The 26,073-nt window shown below is 43.3% G+C and overlaps 1 protein-coding gene and 1 non-coding gene across 7 annotated transcripts in view; one reads left to right on the plus strand and one right to left on the minus strand.

Annotated features, from left to right (window-relative positions):
* LOC126416387 (RNA-binding protein fusilli) overlaps positions 1 to 26,073 on the plus strand; it is a 489,380-nt gene that overhangs the window by 79,641 nt on the left and 383,666 nt on the right. The gene's annotated exons all lie outside the window — the stretch shown is intronic.
* Positions 1,589 to 1,662, minus strand: Trnat-ugu (transfer RNA threonine (anticodon UGU)). Its single transcript has one exon. It is a non-coding gene; the product is annotated as a tRNA-Thr (tRNA).

The raw sequence follows: 26,073 nt of genomic DNA on the forward strand, positions 1-26,073 counted from the left end.
TAATTTTAATCGGAGTACAGGTTTTTATTGTTGTTCCACATTCCATAAACTTCTAGCAATAAGAACGAATGACTGAACTCAAGAGTTCTGCTATTTGCGATGTCGCCGCATTAATTATGGAATAGTGGAAGGATGCTTCATAAGCCGATGTCGCGTTACATGGCATGGCCGTTTGTGTGTGTGTGTGTGTGTGTGTGTGTGTGTGTGTAGTCACCACACAAATTCTATAACGTGTATAGTTGTAGTTTTTCTGTTTTGCGTTTGGACAATTAGTTACTGGCAGTGCATTCGGATATTTTTTGTCTCGCATGATATTGGTCCCGTTCTCAAAGCAAGAATTAGTGATCCGTGATTGTAAGAAATTCGTAGTTGACGGCTTGACGTGCTCAGTGACCCGAACTGATCTCTAGCAAACTTGTCTCCAGTGTAGCTCGCATGGAATTTGATGCATGACATATTAATTCAGTGTATCGGAACGTGGGGTTGAAGGCATCGTCTACAATGAAGTGAAAAACTATAGCGACTGAATCCATAGTATTATAGTGTTTTTTCCTGATGACATGCTTCTGTCTTCCTGGGAGTCACCTCCACGTACAGGCCTCTTCGTAAAAGGATGTTATTAGCATTTCGCAACAGTAGCATCGTCTTGCAGTCTTCAGTGCTAACTCATGATGGTTGGCAATCCTTCAGTTTACACGGTACACTTGTTGCGTATCAGGAATCTTCTTTGGAGTCGAAGGAAGAACACGTCAAAGACATAAATGAAATAAGGCTTTTCTGGATTCCATACACATTGTAATATGCAGACTTGCTACGGAGGAAATACACGTTAAGGAAGCGCGCGACATACATTCGTCAGTAAAATGGAGAAGTGATGGGACGAACAACCTCACAACAGTAACCGTAGTGGAGTGCTCGTCAGAAGCGAAGGAACATTTGTGAGGGTGCCACCTATGCATCATGATGATGATGATGATGATGATGATGATGATGATGATATTATTATGGTAATCATCGTCATCATCATTAGTCTCCATTTTTAACCGTTCTTCACCGTCTCTTCTCTGTGCATAAAAAGTAGAATTCTTTCCTCATAGTACCTTCGTCTTTTTGCAGCCCTTTTTTCGCAGCAGCGTAGTTTACTAGCGTGCTTGCTGGTAATGGAAACGCAGGTGTCCGGCGCAGATTGAAATCAGAGCGCGGTGCGGTGTGGCGGCGCGTGACGCCGCCTGTTAATTGGGAATGTGCGTGTGGCGGAGGTGAGAGCGCAGGTGCCACGCACCGCTGCCCAGAAGTCCTCAGCAGCAGTTATTAGCATCATCCCATTAGCATGCGCCAGCGACAGGTGGCCGTCGCTGCCCCGCAACTACTGCGGTCGGAGGGACTTGTCCGCTTCACGTTCTGCTGTTTGACTACTGCTGGCGAGAGGCTTCCTTCATGCAGACGATATGTGCGTGTTGCTGAGCGCTGGAGGCGTGCAGTACGAGTAAGCCGTTTACAGTAAAGGAATATATTGAAATTACAATTAAATGAATACCCCTAGCTGTAGACAGGCGTTGATATGTCAACGGGGACAGTTGAAAATGTGTGCCCCGACCGGGACTCGAACCCGGAATCTCCTGCTTACATGGCAGACGCTCTATCCATCTGAGCCACCGAGGACACAGAAGATAGTGCGACTGCAGGGACTTATCTCTGGCACGCTCTCGTGAGACCCACATTCCCAACTTATTGTCCTGCACTATATTCATAGTGTGTCTGCCCATTCTACTCATTACTCGCGGCATTTTGCCGATTCCCGTAAGAGTTCTGGTACTGTTAGTGCATCCGCACGGAAGATGGTCAAATGGCCGGAGAGCCATATAGAGCAATATATTTATTACAATGGTAGGCGAAGACTTCGGTTTAGACAAAAAACAGTGAGGTAACTGACTATATATACTACATAGCAAAAAAAAAAATGCTGCCCTTACTTCAGTACTCCGGAAGTCCATCCGCTGATTGGCAGTGGGTACGAGGTACGATATTGAACGGTAAAACGAATCGTTGTAAGCCCGTGCAGAAGCTTTTTCATACTGTCCGAGTAAGCATGTAGACGAAGACGCGACTTATTGTTCAGAACTTGCTCGCACGGGCACACCCCCAGAGTGTTACCAACATTTTCTACCAAACCAAACATACCAGCTATGTGAGAAAAGTAATGAGACACTTATTTTTTATCTACCAAAGTTTTTGTTTTATTTTTTCAGAAAAATGTTGTCCCTTTCAAAGTAATTAGCTTCGGTAGCTAGTCAACGGCGGAGTCGTTCCCTATCTTGGCAGCAGCGCTGAAAGGCTTCAGCTGGTACGGCCGTTTAACATGTCAGTCACATTCTTCTGAATTTTCTCCAGAGTCCCTAAATGACGTCCCATTAACGGATTTTTCAATTTGGGAAAATGGAAAAAAGTCTGAAGAACTACTACCAGATTAATAGGGGGATGTGGAACAGCAGGAATGCCTTCTGAGGTCAAACATTCCGTGGTAGAAGTGAATGTGTCACATGGGGCGTGACGTGTCACACGCCATCCTTACTGTTAAACGCCGATCTGACCTCGCAGCAGCACGCACCCGTTCGACGTTTTCGTCGGTTTTTGAAATTGAAATTCTCCTTAAGCGAGGTCCATTTTCAGCTGTTCTCGGCCTTCCAAAAAATGCTTTGTGCCAACGAAAAACATTCTCTTGATACGGAATTTTCAACTTTTCAGAGGTTACACACGCCGATTTGCCTCAAGACATACACTGAGTTAACAGCGACTTAAAATATTTGTCATGTGGACGGTGATCAACAATGACAGCACAAGTGTCAAGTATAGCGCACTGGGACGCCACGGCAGAGGCGACAGGAGTATGGGACGCTCTTGGAGCCTCCCGTACCTGGCATCTACCTGAGGTGGCCGCTGGCGGCGCTGCCAGCGAAATACACGGCGATATACGGCCACTCCAGCAGACCTGCCAAGCAATACCTTCCACTCACCCGTACCCAGTTATTTTCGCCCACGTGAGCGCTACAGATACTTATGACAACGAATCTTTTATCTGCGAGATTCAGATGAGGTGAGCTACTACGGACACACTATCTCAGAACTGCCCAAAACGCGAACTGGAAAAAAAGTGTAGGGAATTATTAACTTCGTAAGTGAAGCCAAGTTCAAAGAATAAGCCCGTCTACGTTATAATCACGTTCAAAGTACTTCCAGTTACGCACACTCTAGAACTCTAGACTCGGGCCAGCTGGAGACTGAAAATTATTGATCCTAATTTACTCGCAGCCTTTTCCTGATGACCCACTCCGATCACGAGAACTTTACACCACAGAGAAAGCACATTTTACTATCCAAGCTATGGAGGTTACTTTCAAAACCTACTTCCAGACTGAAATAGCTCAACTACATTCCCTGCACTAGACAGTTACGCTAGTGGGTCCAATACGTCAGACATGCTACAATTATTTCAAGAGATAAACTATGTAAACAAATGAGGCAGGTTTCCTAATATTTGTCTAAAACATTCGTAAAGTCAGTTTCAGTTTATAATAACCAACTCTTCAAATATAAACTAACAAATCACTTCTATGTATAGGCCTACGTAAGTTGCAACTAAAACGGTAATTATCACTGCAGACAACAAGTAATTACCTACCGATTAGACAGGTCACGAAAATATTTTCCTCTTGTGAGACAACTTTCGTTAAGTGTCCTTTTTCGTCAGATAATCTCGGAATATCTCAACTAACTCGTCAAATGAACGTACTGACATTCTCACAAAAGTGGAAAATGTAGTACTGTAATTTCTTAAAACATTATAGAACGTATGAAATAACTCGTTTATGTCCCAGTCAGCAACGAAGTGATTCACCGAGATCTTGTTTTTTGCATTGGCTTCTTATTTGGAACTTGCACACAAAGCTACTATCTCTTCTGCTGAACGAAGACTGATGGCATTCCTTTGGCGTCTCTTCTGGAGTCTCGTACGGCGACACCTGAGCGGTGCCAGCAGTCCTGCCGTGATGTCCAATTTCGGTAGGGCCCACAGGTTGAACAGCTGGTTCAGTGTGATCAAGACTTTGCATCGCAATCCATCAGCTTAAGTTCTTGGATTTCCAATATTTTTTGAAAAGCTGTCTCTATGAGGGTTAGACAGGTACTTCTCAAATTTTAAAATTTATGTAAGCAATTAAAACTGAGAGAGATCGGTACTCAAAACGCCCACAACTATCTTTCGTGGACAGGTTGTTACCAGATATGCCTCAAAAACCGAACTAGCTTCAACTTTTTACTGTATTACCCCCGTTACTGCCACACTCCATATTGCGTATTGCTGCGGCATTGGCAAAGCCGGCGGAACGAATAATGTCCATTGCAAGTTCAAACTTAACGATAAATTGTGATGCACGATCGGAAATACAGGCTTCCGCTTAGTCAGACTGGTCACAGTTCATTGATAACATGACAGCAAAAAGATTATTCGAGTTAATGTGTAAAATCAGTGAAACTGGAGATCAGGCGTCGGAGTTTCGGAGAAATAATACGCACACAGTCTCAGCGATAGCAAAGGCTGATAGATCCGCTAACTAACACACAGTGGCATTAACAACTCTTATATTAAAGTTGCTGAATAGAAGCATAGAACGAAAAGTTCGGGATATGGTGCAATGGTACAATTAGATGATGATCAGTACGGCTTTAGAAAAAGCAGTTGCACTGTAGTCATTTGTTAGGTTGCACTTCTTTAAGGAGGCAGGACGTCAGAAAAACTGATCTTTTCATAGGATTTGTCGATGTAGTAAAACAGGTATAAGTTACAGAGAAAGATGGTTGATGCGCAGTTCATACAGGAACAAAGAAGAACCGCAAGGGGACTAAACACAACAGAAAAGCACGATAGAAATACAGGGTGATTCAAAAAGATTACCACAACTTTAGGAATTTAAAACTCTGCAACGACAAAAGGCAGAGCTAAGCACTATCTGTCGGCGAACTAAGGGAGCTATAAAGTTTCATTTAGTTGTACATTTGTTCGCTTGAGGCGCTGTTGACTAAAGTTTTTGGTCCCTTTTTCTTCGAAGGTGCTGCTGTAACTGGACTACAGTATCTGGAGATGTTAGAGAATTGGCTGTTCCCTCAGCTCGAACAAGAAGCACAACAATTCATATTTCAGCAGGATGGAGCGCCACCACATTGGCACTTATCTGTCCGTAACTACCTGAACGTCAACTACCCGAGGCGATGGATCGGCCGCCAGGCAGCCCGTGACAGAGCACTTCATCACTGGCCTCCAAGAAGCCCTGATCTTACCCCCTGCGATTTTTTCTTATTGGGGGTATGTTAAGGATATGGTGTTTCGGCCACCTCTCCCAGCCACCATTGATGATTTGAAACGAGAAATAACAGCAGCTATCCAAACTGTTACGCCTGATATGCTACAGAGAGTGTGGAACGAGTTGGAGTATCGGGTTGATATTGCTCGTGTGTCTGGAGGGGGGCATATCTCTGAACTTGTTTTTGAGTGAAAAAAAACCTTTTTAAATACTCTTTGTAATGATGTATAACAGAAGGTTATATTATGTTTCTTTTATTAAATACACATTTTTAAAGTTGTGGTATTCTTTTTGAATCACCCTGTACTGGGATTAAAGAGAGCATAATGCAAGGATTGCAGTCTGCCTCGCGCCCTGTTCAACCTCTATTCGAAGAAGCAATGACGGGACTAAAACAAAGGTACAGAGCAGGGATTAAAATTAAAGGCCTAAGTTATCAACGGTAAGATCCTGTTATGTCATTGCTATCCTCAGTGAAACTGGGAAATTACAGGACCTATAGAATGGGATGAATAGTCTAATGGACATAGAACAGAGGTTGAGAATAAACCAAAGAAAGATAAGAGATTAGGAGCTGTAGAAATGAGACTAGTGATAAACTTATCAGGACGGGAGACCACGCAGTAAACGAAATGAAGATGAAGATAAAGAACGCATAAAGAAGCAAGTGGGATATATTAAGAAGACTATCAAAATCGAAGAGAGTGTTACTCGCTAAAAGAAGTCTGTACCCCCCAGAATAGGCCTTAATTATAGGAAGAAATTGCTGAGAAAGTACGTCTGAAGCACAGTGTCACATATACGCCAATCATCGGATGTGAGAAAAGCGTAAAAGTATTACAGCGTTCGAAATGAAGTGTTACGGGAAGTATGTTGAAAATAAGTGTGCTGATAACAGGTAGCTCTTGGAACACCATGTATAGGAGGGCGGACACGGTGAAAGGACATTATACGACTGGGAATAACCTCCATGGTATTAGGAGCCGTATAGCGCGAAAGCTTTAGGCGATAACATATACCGGAGGTGGTCCGCACTAAACCTGTCCGAATGGTAAACCCACACTATTTTCCACCAACAGTAAAATTCTCACATCTATGCTTTGCCATGTATATGCTTGACATGTGTAGATAAACTGAAACAAAATACCCGTATTTACGTGCGCGTCAAGGAGGCAGTGAAAATAAACTGAATCAATCCTGTATACGATGCCGGAGAAGGAGAACTTGTGCTTACTGGAATGTAGTCATTTATGAAACGAACAGTTCGTCTCAGTCTTGTTAGTACCTATACAATTTAAAGAAACTATGAGTCTGATAAATAGGCAGTTTGGAGTGGTAAAAATTCTATTTCGTCAATACTGATATTCACTGTAACGTGCTAGCATAATCTAAAAACTGAAACGTCGTTTTAAAGCAGATATTTGAAGTGTTGCCAGTGTGTTAGTGTTTACACTAGTGAGCATGTTGGTTTTTATTGACTACCACGTGGAGCCTGATAGCAGTAACACGTGCGACCCGCTGGCAATGCCATGCTAGAGAGCACCGGCCCCGCCCCCGCGAGGGCGTGCCGTATGTCGGGGGTGGGGGCAGGGGCAGGCGCGTCTGCAGTAGTCCGCCTACGGCCAGCTGCCTGCTGGTGTAAGGCTACTCTGCGGCTAACGGGCGTCACCTGTGAAAAGATCTGCAGTAGGCATGCTTACCAGTGAAAGTAATATTGAGATTGAGATGGAAGATGCCGGAGCTCTGTTCGACGCTGTTTTTTCCAGAAAGCCTATGATACAGTTCCCCACCGTCGCGTAGCAAAATACGTACATACAAACATGCGACTGTATTGAAGACTTCCTAGGGAAAGGACTTCATATATCTTTTTTTGCTTGTGGAGGGTAAGGGCGGGGAGCGACTGCGACGCCATCATCACAAGCAAAGATAATGACGTGAACGACATGCAGCACTAAGTCTACTCACAGTACCGCGCAGGGAGGTAACCGGTAGAAACTAGTTACGAAATGGAGACGGCCTCGTAGATGGTACACGTATGGTCCACAGATTAGCAGATTTCCGCGACGCGCCAGGTGCGCGGTTATATCTGACGGATCCGGGCCGCCTATCTGAGGCCCGTTGTCTCTTACCTGCAGGCCCCGCCCGTCGAATGTAGTTTCTCGATATGCCCGCAGGCCGGATCCGCTCGTGTCTGCCGTAAATCGGCGGAGTTTCATGATACAGTCGCGGCCCTAGGACTGCAGTGCATGCATGCTCGACAGGTCAGAGGCCACGCGCGACGTATTCCAGGAGTTGCAGCAATGTCTCACTGCATGTGCATAGTACAGTGGGATTTTTGTAGGCTTTTTATTTTTTGTAGTATGTTTTCGTAATTTGAAAGTAGTTGATATATTCGAGAGAAAGTATGGACCACGCTAGGAAGAAAATTGTGGCAGTCACCGGCGATTTGTACCCTATGTGCTCATATTTCTCGAAAGGAAAATGGCACAAAATGTGTCAAAAAATCGATTGTTTAAAGGCAACATTTCAGATAAATAGATCTGATTCATAATCATGGGCATCCCGACGAGAATTATGAAAATTCAATATGCTTTGAAGAAAAGACTCTTGAGCCATTATAAAGTACAGTAATGATTAATGTCATTTTATTGGACATAAAACTGTTGTGTGTAATAGCCTGAAATAATGGAAACAGTACTAGAAACATTGTGTTGGCTGTTACTATAGTGTTGATTTATACATCTCAAAGCATCCTTTTACGCTTATTTCAAGAGGCATACACTCTCCTGCACAGTATTTCTGAAATTATTCGAGGTATTTTAAATCTTATCATTACATCTACAAGAAAATGTATGTTTTTGTAACCAAAACCTGTTCCTTTTATTGAAGTAAAACACTAGCAGTTTCACAAGCTGTGACATTGTCGCGATAATACAGTGGCCCGTATATAGAATAAGTTTCCTTTAATTTACGTATATGGTCACAAACTTTTTGTTAACAGATTACCAGGTTCTGTCTATAATGACCATCATCAAATCTGCAGCAAAAAATGGGAAAACATAAATACATTCACAGATGTCCAAAGCTTAAAAAGAATAAATAGACCACAATGAAAAGTACTACTGACGTATACATGCATTTGTGCGCTTTAAGTATGAAGAGGCATACCTGTTTTATAAAAACAAAGTCCTAATGTACTGCAGCCATAGTGGCATCGCCAAATGTCAAATGCACAATCAGCACCAGCATCGTCAAATATATATAAATAACATATGCACGAGTCATGTTGTCAGTAGCACTACTGTTGGAAACAAGCTGCCGTACAGTAGCCACAAGATGTTTGTGTTTTAAGTTCACCAGATGTCGCTAATGTAGGCATACACTAATTTTCAATGATTAATTGAACAGCGTAAAATAAACGGGGATACAATAGTTGAAGTCTGTAATGTGCTTATAACGTATAAAAGGCGTTACAGTAATAAAACGCGATGAAATAGAATACGACAAAAGAGGAAGAGTTACGAGACAGTGGTTGACATATGCTCAAGTGCCAATATTCTAGATAATAGACCGAAACCGATAATTTGTTAACAAGAAGTTTGTGACCATAGACGTAAATTAATGGAAACTTGTTACACCAGCAGTGATCTTTACTGAAACGTATTTTCAATCTGGTTTGCTTTCTACATTAAAAAACAGTTACAGAAGACGACGACGTTATTTACGATGTATTATGTTCAATTTTCGCTCGCATCAAGAAACGCCGTCTGCTTGCATGTTGTTAAGATGTTCCCTCCTTTGGCACTGTTGTTTCTTGACCTTAGTTGCAATGACGGATTTAAAATACCTTCAGTTATTATAAAGCAGATGCTGACAATATGGTCACACAAATGAAGATTTTTCTGAAACTTTATTTCAAATTTTGTAGTATAGTTTTTATAACACTGCAGTTCTCATGGAATACTGTCTGCAAATGTTCCAATCGTCTGTTCGTACGCCCTATTTTTTACGTTCTAGTTTATGCTGTGTTCATGAGACAATGTTCACAAACAAGGTATTTCATGGTACAATTGTATCAGTTTTTTGACGTGGTCATTGGTCCAGAGACATCAGTGGCGAAGTTTGAGTAACACTTGTATTTCTCTTGTGCGATGAAAGTCTACAGTTACTCGTATATAGCGGTAGATAAGAAAGTTCCGCTTGTGTACCATGCGGCAAAATACTCTGCTCTGTGTGTGTTGTGATTCGCCAAAATCTTGTTTCGGTATGTCGAATCGTTTATGAAGTATTAGGGACTTAAGAGCAATTCATTCTCGTGCTTGCGCACCATTCCACCTGAATCTGGCTGACCGTAAGCTCAGGGACTCCCTGAACGAGGCAAGTCGCAGAACTCTGTACGTTTGGGCCTCGCAGAGAGATCGCATCGCCGGTTCCGAGAACTGCGAGTAACGTTGTCAAGGTTGTGTCGCCACTAACGCACGGGCGTAAACTGCTGATGTTAAATAATCCGTCGGAATATCAGCGGCCCGCCGCTAAAATGCGCTCGTGTGTGGCGGCCTGTTAAGCAGCTAGACCTCAGCATAAGAGTAATGTAATGCGCGTAAGTACACTAAAAGGTCCGGCATCATTTGAGTACAGGATTATTCATTAGCCAAAACCTTAAAATTTCTCTCGTCGTACAAAATGTTCAAAAGCTTCCTGGAATGTAGCCAGGTGGCATCTCCGACAGCCGCCGATACTTCGACAGGTGAGCACCCTGTATTTTGAAGGCATTAATGCAAACAGCGCATAAGTTAATTTCAACTCTTCCTTCAATAACACTATTCCAATAGTTGGAAGTGGACGCTAGAATCTAAGACATTAGGTCCCGTGCCATGTAAGGTGAACTGATCTCGTAAGGGTAGCCGTGGGGTAGGCGGCTGCTAGATTCATATTCGTTGCAAGACTCCTGAGTAAGCGTAATTCCTCCTGTCTACCAGGGAACCAGTAACCCTGTCTCATTGTAACTGTCAATGCTTTTCTCATCCGTCTCTATTTGTCCATCTCTTCTGCTAATCTTTTTTTTACTATAACTCGCCCTACCTCTGACCCTTGAACTTCTCCACATTGATTCCTTGTGTAATGTTTTCACACTTTTCTGTTAATATTACCACTCACATTCGGCAGAAAGGTAATGAGGAAATTACTTAATTTTAATACGAGTGACATTTATTAATTTTCACAAATTCGATATTGTCGTTATTATCCTGTCTTACAGAAAAAAATTCGGCTCCCACAAGGGGAGGAGAAAACGAAATGAAACTTAATGGGTTGAGAGGGCATTTCGTGTTTATGTTACTGATTGCAAAATTGAGTCACATTTACGAATAATTTGGTAGTACGGGCCCACTTTTTAGGATGGCGATACCCCCCTCTCCCCTGGATACAAGCAAGAATTTGATTGGGAAGGGTGTCGCAAAGCGTTGTGTCCTCGCCTGAGGTACCTACTGATACTGAGGCGGAGTTGACATCAGAGCTGGTCCCACACACTTTCTATCAGGTACATATCTCTGGGGACCTTTCTGGCCACGGGAGTACATCAACATCACGCTCACAATTCATAGACACACTTGATTATGTGTGTGAGTATTGTCCTGTTGAAAACTGCAGCTACGATGCTGATGCATGCGAGAGAACACATGTGGACGCAGCGTGTTCGAGACGTACTGTTCTGTTGTCACCAACTACTAGCTGCTCCCTGAAGTCATACCAGTTCACCCCTCACACCATGACGTCAGGAGTAACACCGCTGTTCCTCTCCAAAACAAGGGAAGAATGGGACCGTTAACCAGGCCGCCGCCATACCCGCGGCCGATGGTCATCCACGGTACTGCAAAACAACAGTTCATTGCTGAACACAGTGCAGAGCCATTCATCAGCAGTCCATGCTCCCCTCTCACACCACCACTTCAAACGAAGCCGTCTTTTCTATGGCGCTAAGTTCAGTCTCCGCATAAGATGGTAATTCCCTAGTCCGGCTGCTGCTAGCCTCCGAGGAATGATGCGGGATGGCACAGAATGTTACAGGGATTTCATTACTTGTTGTCGGATGTGGAGGGGCCACGGTGTGCTTTGAGTACAATGCTTGTGGTTTTCAGGTGCGGTAGAAAGGAACCTTGAAGGAGGCTATGTTTGCCACCCACGTTCACTTGCAGTCCTGCATAGGACCACCGTCACATTAGAACGCCCCACAAATGTGGATATTGGACGATTCGATCGGCAGGCTAGATGTAGACTCACAATGATGCCCTTTTCAAATTGTCGGGCACTGATAACGTGTTTGACACGACTACGCGGCATATCCTCTTCAGCTCTGAGCACATACAGGGTTATTAAAAATGATTGAAACGATTTCACAGCTCTACAATAACTTTATTATTTGAGATATTTTCACAATGCTTTGCACACACATACAAAAACTCAGTTTTTTTACGCATTCACAAATGTTTGATATGTGCCCCTTTAGTGATTCGGCAGACATCAAGCCGATAATAAAGTTCCTCCCACACTCGGCGCTGCATGTCCCCATCAATGAGTTCGAAAGCATCGTTGATGCGAGCTCGCCGTTCTGGCACGTTTCTTGGTAGAGGAGGTTTAAACACTGAATCTTTCACATAACCCCACAGAAAGAAATCGCATGGGGTTAAGTCGGGAGAGCGTGGAGGCCATGACATGAATTGTTGATCATGATCTCCACCACGACCGATCCATCGGTTTTCCAATCTCCTGTTTAAGAAATGCTTCTGCTTTAGCCTTTTCCGTAAGCTTTTCCAAACCGTCGGCTGTGGTACGTTTAGCTCCCTGCTTGCTTTATTCGTCGACTTCCGCGGGCTACGCATGAAACTTGCCCGCACGCGTTCAACCGTTTCTTCGCTCACTGCAAGCCGACCCGTTGATTTCCCCTTACAGAGGCTCAAATGGTTCAAATGGCTCTGAGCACTATAGGACTTCTAAGGTCATCAGTCCCCTAGAACTTAGAACTACTTAAACCTAACTAACCTTAGGACATCACACACATCCATGCCCGAGGCAGGATTCGAACCTGCGACCGTAGCGGCCGCACGGTTCTTACAGAGGCATCCAGAAGCTTTGAACTGCGCATACCATCGCCGAATGGAGTTAGCAGTTGGTGGATCTTTATTGAACTTCGTCCTGAAGTGTCGTTGCACTGTTATGACTGACTGATGTGAGTGCATTTCAAGCACGACATACGCTTTCTCGGCTCCTGTCGCCATTTTGTCTCACTGCGCTCTCGAGAGCTCTGGCGGCAGATACCTGAAGTGCGGCTTCAGCCGAACAAAACTATGAGTTTTTCTACATATCTGTAGTGTGTCGTGACCATATGTCAATGAATGGAGCTACAGTGAATTTATGAAATCGCTTCAATCATTTGTAATAGCCCTGTATTTAAGCTGCAAATGACCTACTTTTGTGTTCATTGCTTTTTGTTAACGATAGTTATCAATCAGTGACTCCAATACATTCTTAAAACCATAGTGAATATCTTATGGCTGGTATGACGTATAACATGAGACTTAAACAGTACAATTATCCATAAAAGCACGCAATTTCAAATTGCTTTATTACAAAAAAAGGGCATAAATATATTTCTTGTGTTTACTGTAATCTAAAGGTAGGGTAAAGTACAAATTTGGTATCAAACCTTTACTATTGTTTCACTGAGGCATGCTATGCAGTTGGACAATCTGAACTTTCCAATCAGTGCTACCATCTCCTGGTGGTTGGCAGAATGACGAACAAGTGACTGGCTAAGTGTGAAATCTATCGTATATGAAACCACAGGCTAGACAACGATGAGTTGCGTACACGTGCAAAAAATGAAACCTACGGGTGTCATATATGATAATGTCGCGACTGAAGAAGAGGATATGAGAAGTTCCACATGGCAAGTTCCCAGGGCTTGTTTCCTGAATAATAAACCTTAGAGTGAACTTACTTCTGGTTAGTACTCTTGGTAAGAATACACTCGTTCGTGTCGCCTTGATTCAGACAGTACCTGCGTGAATATCTGAGGTGCTGCAGCTAGGTAGCCAAATACGTGACCGTCTAGGGATAGTCTCTTGCCTCTGGTAATCATCGGAGTTACAATGTCCCTTGAGACCGTTGCGTACTTAAGGTATGGTTTACATTGTTTTGGCAAGGGCGGGATCGTAAATAAAATATCGTCACGTGTAAGGTTGCCTCGAATATCTTAGTGCTTTACTGTCATACTGTTGTTCGAAGGAATATCAGGGTTAAGTTTCTGTTAACGTCGAGGTCGTTAGAGACAGAGCACAGGCACGGATTGGTGAAGTGGGGTAGGAAAGCGACCGTGATCTCTTTAAGGAAACACATCCTTGCGTTTGCTGTAACCTATTGAGAGAAACCCCGGCGATCCTAAGTCTGGCTAACCAGACGGAGATTTGATTGCCCATCATCCCGAATACTAGTCCAGTGCACTGCAACCACCGCCCTCGATATGTTGAGGTAAAGCACACGTTTTACCCATTTCCGCGAACAGACGTGGCCCTTACTGTTAATACCAGGCCTATAGTTTAATACGATGTAAAAATAACTCTTATATCACACGAACCTTTGATTTAGAGACGACAGTAGTTACAGAATCAGCCTCCCTCCCCCTCCTCTCCCGTCTTACCCCTCTCCGCCCACCGCCTCCCCACCCGTCTCCCGCGAGCGTATCTCGTGCTGCGGGAGGCCTTGGCATTCTGCATGGATCAAGGCGGCGCAGTGTTGTAGCACGTCGTCCGTGTTTTGGAGGAGCGTGATTCAAACCCTCTCTCGCCACCCTGATAAGGGAGAACTTTGGCTGCTATAACGACACCTAATGACATTTGGTTCCGTGAAACATACGATGGTGCACTGTTTTTTCAAGTGTTGGATACGGTCTCCGTAATTAAATTAATTGCTGATCACACTGTTGTTGAATCCGAACAAGGCCGAAGAAATGGCAGTGTTTGCTATAAATATTGTAGATGAAATGTGACCTCACAATACATGCCAAGATGTCAACATGTATGTTACTTCAGTAATTATCTTCATATACTTGTATATTGTAGAAAATGGACTGCTTTATTTGAAGTTGGTTATTTTCCCACTGCAGAAACGTAAATTTTTCCATGTTAAGGTACCTTACCACAACCATATTTAGCGACAAATAGATTTGGATCTTGTTAGGGGATCCTTTTCTGCCACTGATGTGCTGTTCGGACATAGGAACAAGAGTGCTACAGGAAATAACTCCAGTCGTCTAAATAAGGGGTTCCTTGGTACGCTGACTCCTGCGCTTTTTTTTTACGTTATTGCTCAGCTTACACGGCACTTACAGTGCTCAGTAATAAGGTTTGATCGCTCGTTCGTTCATCGCGTATTTCGGAGGAGGACGGCGTATCTGCACCCTGTTGTTTGACGGCGCCAGGCGCGCAGTAGACGCTGCCTCGCTGCTGGCTTCCTGGTTAACGGCGCGAGCAGTGAATGTAGGTGGCGAGAGGGCACCGGGGAATTCCGCGGAGGAGCCTCTGTTGGTTTTATTGCCGCCTCGTCGTGTCGCAACCGGCCTGCGGGCTCCGCAGTAACGTGAACGGACTCTGTCCTCCCCCGCGGCGCTAGCGCCAGCGCTGGCCGGTGAGTGGCGCGCAGCCACCGCGGCTGCACAGCCCGGCGCTCGGCCCCGCAACTGGAGCAGTCATCGCCCTCTCGCTCTACACGTTCACGTATGCAGAGTGGACCCAAACGCCACTGTCAGAAGCCTCGCAGGTGGTTCGAGCATAGTTTGAGTATTGTGGTATAAGGTACCTGTAGTCCTCAATGGCTCGTTACGGACTAAGTGTGCATTTCCTTTGATTTCTTAACCCCGTTTACTTTTGTATCTGTTTTGCACTGTAAACAAGATTTGTTCTGTTCATGTACGGTATGTGCTGCTGAAATCATCAGTGCTCACTTTACTCTTCGCCCGCAGGCATGCATTGAGTACTGCTCGGTTCGGTTCCGAGTTTATTTTGCCTGTTTTTGAGTCATCAGTCATCTGACTGGTTTGATGCGGCCCGCAAGGAATTCCTCTCCAGTGCAAACTTCATCTCAGAGTCCCTCTTGCAACCCACGTCCTCAATTATTTGTTGTCTGTATTCCTATCTCTATCTTCCTCTTCAGTTTTCATCCTCTACAGCTCACTATAGTATCACAGAGGTTATTCGTTGATGCACGTCCTGTCATCATGTCCCCTCTTCTTTTTAGTGTTTTCGATAAGTTCCTTTCGTCGCCGATTATGCGGAGAACTTCGTCGTTCTTTCTCTTATCAGTCCACCTAATTTTCGACTTTTTCCGTAGTACCACTTCGATTTACTCCCAGTACATATTTATTTTGTTCTAATTAGACTATTCATTCCATTTAACAGATCCTATTGTTCTTAAGCTTCACTGAGGATTGCAATGTCCTCCGCAAATCTTATCACTGATATCCTTTCGCCCTGAATTTTACACCCTTTGTAATCCATGCACTTCGTTCCTGGTGATCCACTCTTGTTTTTTGCTCTTGTACTCGTGTATTACGTCCCTCCCTATAGCTTACCCCTATTTTTGTTAGAATTTCTAACGCCTTGCACCATTTGACTGTCGAACGGTTTTTCCAAGTCGACAAATCGTGTGAACGTGTCTAGATTTTTCTGTAGTCTTGCTTCAGTAGTCAGCTGCAACGTCAGAACTGCCTGTCTGGTGCCTTCACGTTTTGTAAAGCCAAACTGATGGTCACCTAACAGATCTTCAATTTTCTTTTCCTTTCTCCTGTGTATTATTGTTTTCAGCAACTTGGATGCATGAGCCGTTCAGCTGATTGTGTGATACACACTTACAGCTTTTTTACCATTTTCTCATTTGGTCTCAGACACAGCCCGTTTCAACAGATAAAATTATTATACAATGATGCAAACACATATTGTAGATTGCATGTCTCGTTCAGTTTTATTTAATATTTTGTAATGAAATGAGACCAAAGTACGTTAGTCTGCCTGCAACATATTATAAAGGCAGCGCTATTTTAACATAAAATCCAAGTGTGTGTGTGTGTGTGTGTGTGTGTGTGTGTGTGTGTGTGTGTGATACATTAGGGGAAAAAATCATACATTTTAAAGTTTGCATTTAACAAAGGCAGATATAATGGCAAATACCTCTGGAAAGGACCGCTTTATGGAGCTAAAAGCTATTCTTAAGAAAAACAGTCCTAAATTTTAAATGTTTTAATTATTGACAGTCTAAGTGTTCTTTGATGATTGATTGGGATCGTGTTTGTATATGTAAAATGTTCTCCCCAGGGAGACGGGAATCCCGGGCTGGAGAGGGAATTAATTTTGATATTGTCTCATTTTATTAGTGTTCTTGTGACCTGCTGTTAGTTTAATAGTAACCATTTCCCGTGGACGACGATTTGAGAAACAAAGGCAGCCCGTGGAATCTGTAGCTGATGTTATGGTCCATGCCCACACTAATTTTGTCCATTCCATTTTTGCTTGGTTAACGACTCTACTGCGAAACTCACTTCCGCCAGTGTTAGTTGGTACCGATGACCGTTGCAGTCTGGTCCCTTCAACCCCCACAAACTAACCACCACCAGTGTTAAGTGATGTTGAAGAGTTGTCCGATGCGACGTAACTGCTCTGCATTTAATGAGACAGTCTCCTTCGACACGATTAGACATATAAACTTAATGATATTGAATATTTAACAACATGACAGTAATATTCGTTGTTTGTATCGATGAAGGCAAGTGTGCAATGGCATTGCCGACCATGTAGTTTACCGTGTACCACGAAATTATTTGCTTCTCAGTAAGTGCAAGGTGGTGGAATGAATGGTGTAATTGTAAATATGTTTGCAATTGCAGTTGGCAATTCGTTCTCGCTTCCTTCTATGACGTTGAAGTGTGTACAGCGTCCGCCGTTAGCCAGCCATATACTTTAGGGCCAATGCGACTGTCCTGCGGCCGGTTGTAATAGCCCTGCCGGTAAACCAAGTCGCTCGCTGGCGCTAATCTAGTCATTGTCCGTAGACCTCCGTGTTTGTTAAGCGGAAACCATTTCCAGGCGTCTGGCTTTTTGTTCCTGTCAGACTCAAAACCCAGTTTACTATTTGGTATGGTCCCCTACAGCCTCGGGATTCTTCCAAGTTACATTATACAGGGTGAAGCGAAATTCGCGCACTCGGGCTTCGCAGCGCGATTTGTCACATGCCAGCGATAAAAAAAAAAAAGAAAAGTCTCAACATTTCGTCTGGCGAGCACATCTGGCGGAAAAAGGACGTTAAAGAGTGGCAGTCTGCCAACACTGTAACCACGTGTATGGTAAATACCTCTGTAAGCACATATTAGTCGTGCTGTACAGAGGTGGAGGGTTCGATCCTGGGTTGGGGCGCATTTTTTTATTTGCTAATTTCATTCTGACATTTCATACCGTCATATACACCCTTTCTTAGGTCACATGTATCCTAAATTTACAACATTTTGTAAGGTTGATCATAACAAATACGTGGTTAGACAAATAAGGAAGACAGTTGCAACAAATAACCTGTCATAGGACAGAATAACTACAAAAACAATATCAATTTCGAGATGCTAAAGATGATAGCACAGTACAATAACACATCTACATTTATAGCACATGTAATATGAGCGCTCAGATGTCGCACATTAGCAACCAGTGACAATAATAATGTCGCCATGACCTTCACAACAGAATACGTTGTCCTTAGAACAACAGATGCTCAAAGCGACCTCCCTGCACGTCCAAACATTGCACAACCCGCCGGATCATACATGGATGTGTGTGATGTCCATAGCTTAGTTAGGTTAAAGTAGTTCTAAGTTGTAGGGGATTGATGACATCACATGTCAAGTCCCATAGTGCTCAGAGCCATTTGAACCATCGAAAATAGTGAGATCAATTACTACTGGGTTACGCTGTTAACGATTATTGGAAAGAGGAATATCTACGAGTAACCCTCGGTAGCGCCCTAAACTGGAAGAGCCATATAACATTTTTTGAAAGAAAAACAGATTATCAGGCTGAGATCCACTGGAAAAATTCTAGTGTCGTGTAATTTACCCAAGAAAAATAGGATTACAGATGACTTGTTTAGTCCATTCATGAGCATTGTTCATCACTCTAGAAGCCTTAACAGGCATGATTAATATTTCAGAACAGCCAACGAAGCACGAGAGTGTTACGGAGATGTTCCAATAAAACTCTGGTGGCAGACGCTACAAAAGACTTTGTACTTCGCGGTGACGGTTGCTATTAAAATTCAGAGAGCATATATTGAAAGAAGAATCGGGAATCATACTACTTTCTCACTGAGACACGTCACGAAATGACCACTGGGGAGAGATTCAGAGAAAGCAGAGCTGATACGGAGACTTACCGACAATTGTTCTTCCTGCGAACTGTTAGTTCTCTTTTTTGGCTGATAATTAATAAGGAATACAGAAGTATTGACGAATGGAACAGGAAAGGGATTCCTTCCTTGGAACGAATGATAAAGGCTATAGAATCATGTTTGGAGTATTGGTTCGGTAAACTTCAATAGTTTTTCCATACGGTTTATGGATTCCGTATAGAGCAGAACACACATTTATCTCAGCAGAAAACGGACGCATTTATGTTCCAAGGAAACAAAAGACGGAAATTATGAGCTTTCTTACGAAGATAACCTCAAGATGAATGGTTAATCCGTCTCCACAAAGTAGTACCTTACATGTGATGCTGGCTTAAAATGCCAGACATGTCATCCAAGAATCTGGCCCTGGGCTGTCACTGATAGATTCCGAATGGTCATTACTAACCAAGAGCGTTTCACGGAAAGAAATTAATGGATCAAATTGTCTTTAAACACCCTCATAACGTCGGTTAGTATTCGGATAAGAGTGGTTAAGAACTTCACGGCGTTTATATCTCGCAGTTTACACTTCGCTGCGTGTAGGTTTTGGAGTAATAGCCGTTTGTAAAGAGTCGCACTCCAGTTTGGACAATAAGCTTGAGAACAAGAGACTCGGAGTGGTTGGTATCTTGCAGGATGCTGGACAAGCTCGGCATATCGCAAATGACTCTTGCTGCTCCGTGTTGGGGATTCTCTAAACGGCGACCACTATTTCATTGAAACTACGGAACTCCGAGGTTTCTCACCGCTTTCCTGGAAAGCAGTGTTAGGTTTTAAATATCTGTAGATTGCAGTGTTACTAGACACACAGCACGAGCTCCGACTGAAAATTTAGGAATGCGGTGCGAAAGCTGTAAGTAGACTATGGTTCGTGTATAGGCGTCACTTTCGTTTATCACTCTACTGTATGTTGGATATGTTCGGAATTTCAGCAATTGCTCTGTTCGTCATGGATAATACGGACAAGCAGTGTCGCTCCTCAGGAATCCTTCCAAACCTCTTTGTTTCTACTGTCTCCAATGACTTAGTATGTATGGAAGGCTAAATCCTGATATTTTTTTTCCATCTTTCTGACCCATGCAGAGACTTAGTGCACGTTGTGGTAACAGAGAATACTTATTACAAGCACATAATATTTCCTTAGCGTTCTATACAACTAACGGTTTCGTCATTACACTGCAGCCAACACGTGTTCCAGATGTCATTTCCAAAAATTAACCATTCTGAATGTTGGTTGTTTCGTCAGAAACTGCAAAGCGCAATAACTAAACAGCATATTGAAAGAATCTTGTGAACAACAGTTAGATGAGTTTGGTTTCCATCTATTATTCAAGTAACTTCCGCCCGATCTGATACACGCATCCACTGCGGAGTATTAGGTAGAGGAACGATTTCATTTTTATGGTATCCAATGATATAGAGAATTATTGACTAAGTAAGCACTGGAAGAAAGATGTAGGAATAACAGGTGCAAAGAAACCTTAATGTTTTATACTGTCTCAGATCGGTCAGGTCTGAATGTCGAAACGAAGAGTGAGGAATTTAGGTACAACGCACGGATCGGAATTTCCTCTATTACTAAAGTATCTAACTCAGTATTAGTAATTTTTGGCATACTTGCCTATTATTTCTCTTAAAGTAACGATATGCCTTCACTCTGCATCACAGCAAGCTTGAAGACTACAAGAGTGACTACAGTGAAATAACATAAACCCTCAAAAATATAGGCATTTCGGTGTTGTAAAATACAAACGTTGGTAAAGACTAAATTTAGTGTTAGTATCCATGGTAGGTTTTAGCAGCTGCAAATTCTCGTACGAGAAATTGTTTTCTGTGGCAGTTTCGCACTGCTGTAGTCCAAATTTAAAGCGCTGGTGCACTTCGTTAAGGAAAAACATCAAAGACTTAGTAACTTAAGGAACACTTATTTGTGCTACGAACATAGAAAATTGACGCGTAATTAAATGAAAAAGTCAAGTCTGGTGTTAGTTTCTTTTTTTAGCATATAGTATGAAAAATATTTCACTGTCTTTCACAAACTCTGCGCGGTGGAGCACCATTGACACAGGAATGATTTGGCCAAATGTTTACCCGTTAATAAAGTAACAAAGCTGCCAAGATGAAGCTGCGTCAAAGCATGTTAGTTACAGTTGCCTCTGCTTGAGTATATTTCTACAGTAAGCACCAGAGTTAATGTAAGCTCACCGGCCAATAAATTAATCACCCTTAGAGAAACCATTACCAGCATCATTTAATACCTGTAATTACGCCCATGGGCTTGGTAACTGCTTGGATGCGGTTAGGACGTGAGTACGCGACGTTGTGGAGGTACGTCGCATCCGGATTAAGCCACTGGCTGTGGATTTGATTGCACAATTCCACCAAATTGCGGGGATGCTGATGGCGTTTTACCCGCAGTTTCACAATGTCCCACAGATTTTCTATGGGATTCAAACAAACTGTCTTTCGGTGCACTCGACGACGTGCGCATTTGGATGTATGCAAAAACGTGATTCGTCAAACAAAACTACTTTTCGCCAGTCAGATGTCCTTGGTCTCTAGTGAACTTAAGACTCGCAGCTTTCAAATGGTTCAAATGGCTCTGAGCACTATGGGACTTAACTTCTGAGGTCATCAGTCCCCTAGAACGAAGAACTACTTAAACCTAACCAACCGAAGGACATCACACACATCCATGCCCGAGACAGGATTCGAACCTGCGACCGTAGCGGTCCCGCGGTTCCAGACTGTAGCGCCCAGAACCGCGCGGACACCCCGGGCAGCGACTCGCAGATGTATGTGCCTGTAAGAGCAATGATCTCTTGCGAGATGGCCGGCTGTAAAAGCTTATTGCATGCTGCTTCCGTCGCAATGTTTTCTCTCTAACAGGTGTAGATGGACCTTCATTCACTCCATGCAGCGATTCCTGTCTGGTTTGGAAGCCATTTTGTTTCACAGGCCGAGGAACGCTTGCTGGTCGATATGTCAGGATCTTTTTCAGATCAGTTCTGACGTGGTTCGTGGTCACAATATTACACCACTGTTTGTAGACACGTTGAAGAATCCGCTACTAGTCTCCAACAAATCGAGCAATTTCAACACCGTATGGCCGTGGATACCGCCAAACATAATTGCCCCTTGTTGCCACTGCGTCACGTCTTTGCATTTACCCATGTTTACATACATTGTCCGCGTGAAAGATAAACGCCTTAAGCTCACGCAGAGGCAGTGCGAGTGCGGTTGAGCACGTGGCTCAATCGTTGCGCCATCTGTAAAGGCTTAACGATGCATCTGTGCCTGCTGCCTGGTCTGGCCAATTTTTTGTCAAGTGAGCTTATTAGCTGTTTTCTATAAATACAAAATTTTATGCAATAATGAACTTTCTGAATTTGTTCCAGGAAGTTAGTGCAATATCTCATGAAATGTTCTCACAACTTATAACAGATTTAAAAGACGACAGGTTAAATGGGTACGTTAAATGAACAATTGTCACGACTGTTTATCTCTCTAAATATTCGGAATGAAGCGTGCCGTTCCCTTTCATAGTTAGACGAAGGTATGTGATAGACATTAAAATTTTATTTGAAACCTGACGCTGTTTCGCTAATTACTATTAAATGGTTGTCTTCAGGGTTCAGAGATTCGTTTTTTGTGTATTGCTGTACTTGGTACAAGCGGGCTTCCTTTTTATGGACTCGTATTCAGGGGGAAGTAGGACTTGTTCCCCGAGACGTCATTCTGATTCAGGTTTTCCGCGATACTTTCATGAGCCACTTCATGCGAATGTTGGGATGCTTACTCCATCGTAGTCCAACCGAGTACCGTTGTCTTGCTAACGTCAATAATGTGTGTTCACAGGTTTTAATTCAAAAGTCTTTCTTTGTTTCGTTTTGGACCCTGATAAGTGTGGCAAGTGGCGACTTCAGGAAGTAAATTATTGGGAAGCATGTGCCACTTCAACAATAGTGCGGCGTGCGAGCTGTTTAAGGAAGAGCTGTTGCAGTACTGACGGGGAAAGCTGATATATAGTGGGTGACACGTCCTGTATCACAGCGTGGGACGTGTTACGTAAAGCACCTGGGTATAGAACAGCGTGTACTGTACCGTTTCCTAGTAAAACTTTGTTTTTGGGGCCGAACTAACGGGGAAGAAAGTTGGACACTGCATGGGCCAATGGAAAGATTTCTGTGAAAGATTTGTTGCATAAGAAAGTACGAATTTATCGGTCTCCTTTTCACGAAATCGCAGTATCAGCAACGTCCCCATCCCCTTTCAAAAACAATCTGTGTGTGATGTAGGACGTAAGTGTGAACACGAGACAGAATCAAATTTCCGAAGTGCACTCCTTGCAGACAACACAACTCATAAGAGAAGCATATCAGTGGGAAGTGCTAGATATTCATCACGCTTTAAATAAAAACTATGTTATAACAGCTGGCCGATGTTCTTTCGTTTTATCTTCTCTAAGTGACTGTGCATCTTGCAAGTATAGATTCTAATCCACGCCTATGAACTACCTACATGTTAAGCCGTGTAATGTCTTCGCCTCTTAAGTTTTCTACTGTGGCTGTAGCTAAGAGAATGATAGCAAGTTTCCTGTTATGCAAACTCACCTACAGACGTTGTGCTTCTGGAAACGGTGTGGAGATCCCTCGCCAGGTCGTTTAGAGACTAAATCTCACGTGTGTGTGTGTTTGTGTGTGTGTGTGTGTGTGTGTGTGTGTGAGAGAGAGAGAGAGAGAGAGAGAGAGAGAGAGAGAAAGCGGGGGGGGGGGGGGGGGGGATTGCCATGGGTTCCTAAAACAGCGATCGTGTGAAACCCAACTCGCTTTCTTCGTTTACGAGACTCGGAAAGCAATATATATTGGCGCTGAGCTTGATGCCGTGTTCCTTGACCACCGGAAAGGCGTTCGGTACAGTTCAACGCTGCAGCCTGATGAGAAAAGAGCATAAGAAATATCAGACCAGCATTGAGATGTAATTTAAGTGTTTCTGGCAAATCAGGACACAGCATCTCTTCTCAAAGAAGATAAACCATCAGATATAGAAATCATTTCGAGCATAACCCACAGCGAATGTTACAGGGCCACTACTTTTCACAATACATACAAATGCCGTCGTGGATAGCGTTGGGAGCACCATGAGGCTTTTCGTAGGTTATACTGTTGTATGAACAGAAGTCACAGCGCTAGAGAATCGTTGCGAAATGTAGAAAGACTTGCAGAAGATCGACATTTCGTGCACGGAGACCAACGTGAACAAATATGACGTATTGTGCCTAAATAGGCAGAAAGACGTATTAGTATATGATTGCATGACTGCAGAACAATCACTGGATCCTGTTACATCCGTATAATATCCAGGAGAATACGTACGGAAAGTGTCAAAGTGAAACGACCAAATAAAACTACTCGCAGGTGAGGTGAATGCCAGACTGAGTCATAGAAAGGATCCTCAGGAAATGTAATACATTCACAGAGGAGTTAGCTTACAAAACCCTCGTTCGGCCAATAATTTAATATTTTTCGTCAGTGTGCGAGTCGTACTAGATAGGATTGACACAGGAAATATAGGAAGATCCAAAGGAGAGCGCGCGTTTCGTTACAGATTCATTTAGTACGCGCGAAAGCGTCCCGGAGATGGCTCAGCCAACCCCAGTGAGACGCCACAAGAGAGCCGTTCTGCACCACGTTGTGATTTACTCCTGAATTTCCAAGAGCGTACACTCCTAGAATCTTCCTTCCCGCGAATCATTCACGACTCGAGCAGGAAAGGGGAAGTGACTGGTACACAACGTACCCTGCGCCACACATCTAAAGTGGCGTACGGAGTATAGAAGTAGATGTGGAATTAAGTAAATGCTCAGTTGGCTCAAAATTGAATAATTAATTAATTAATTGGAAGCTTACTAATAAAATTTATCTTCCCTAACTGTTTTTGTCTCGGCAATTTACATTTCGAAGCACCGATTCATTTTTAGCGATTCTGTTTTGTTATCGAAATGTACGTTGGTGTAGTAAAAATAGTAAATGGTTTATTTTTAAGTTTCCCTTTTTCTGCGTTTTTCTTGGTTTTCAAGGCTTGCCATTATAGATATGAAAAACAGTTACGTGTTTCCGTTACAATAAAGAAATAACCGTGTTTCCACATACGCACGATCCCCAAAGTCTTGTGTACTCTTACGAAATGTCTGCAAGTATTGTGCTTTTAATCAATGTGAAGGCAACGAATTTTAGAATAGATCTGCGGAGCAATAATTTGACATACTTGCTCACGATGCCTGTTGTTGTAACATAAAATGTACAACTTAACGTTTAAGTCTTGTCAAGTATGTCAGATTCACCTGCTTAAGAGGCACCTAGTTCCGGCAGATAAACGTTATCGGCGGCTGCGAAGCGATCAGGTCGTGCCTGGGACGGCTCGATAGCGCAGGTATCTTGACGCAGCCGTTCTCCGCTCGACCTCTCGCCGAGCCGGTTCTTGTTGGACGGAAGCCATTTTGAAGTGACGTGTGCGCCGGCTAGGCGTGCGTCGCCAGCCACGAGGGTCTGCAGGGCTGCCAACTCCGCAGCGTCCCAGCGGACGGCAGCGAGGTCACTGTGATATGCATAAATTCGTAGTTCGCCTAAAGGAAGAGAGTGTTCCTGCTGAATGACTTTGAATTGGTTTCAAGCAGAAGGTAACATACCGGTCTTCTTTTACACTTAGACCACGCCATTCATTCAGGCATGATCTGGTAGTTTCAGCTAGCTTTAACCTCGCATTTTAAGTTGCCTCGTCCATCTCACCACATGGTCTGTGAATTCTGTCTCAGAAAAGATTTGCAGGTCATATTCGTGACAACATTTTTTCAACAAAACTCGGCAATTTTATTTCCCATGCACCTTGATTTTTTAGTACTAATTTATTAACTTCTATTTTACAGCCTTCGCTGCAATTCTCGTTGGTGCACTACTATGACTACGACTTACTACTACTACTACTACTACTACTACTACTACATCACTACTTTTATGCAAAATCTGAAGTGAGATTTTTCTCACTGTTAGCATTCTAACGAAATCATTGCTACCTTTTATCTCTTTCCTCTAAGTAACGGCTCATTCTCTTACCTTTACATTCGATAAGCCCGTTCGCTGCGTCTAATAGCAACTCTCGTATATTACGTGTTAGTTCTGCATTTTTTTCAGCTAATTTCGCGTAAACGTAGACTTTTCATGTCTCTACTTCATATTTC

This window comes from Schistocerca serialis, chromosome 8, assembly GCF_023864345.2.
Source record: "Schistocerca serialis cubense isolate TAMUIC-IGC-003099 chromosome 8, iqSchSeri2.2, whole genome shotgun sequence".
Lineage (NCBI taxonomy): Eukaryota > Metazoa > Arthropoda > Insecta > Orthoptera > Acrididae > Schistocerca > Schistocerca serialis.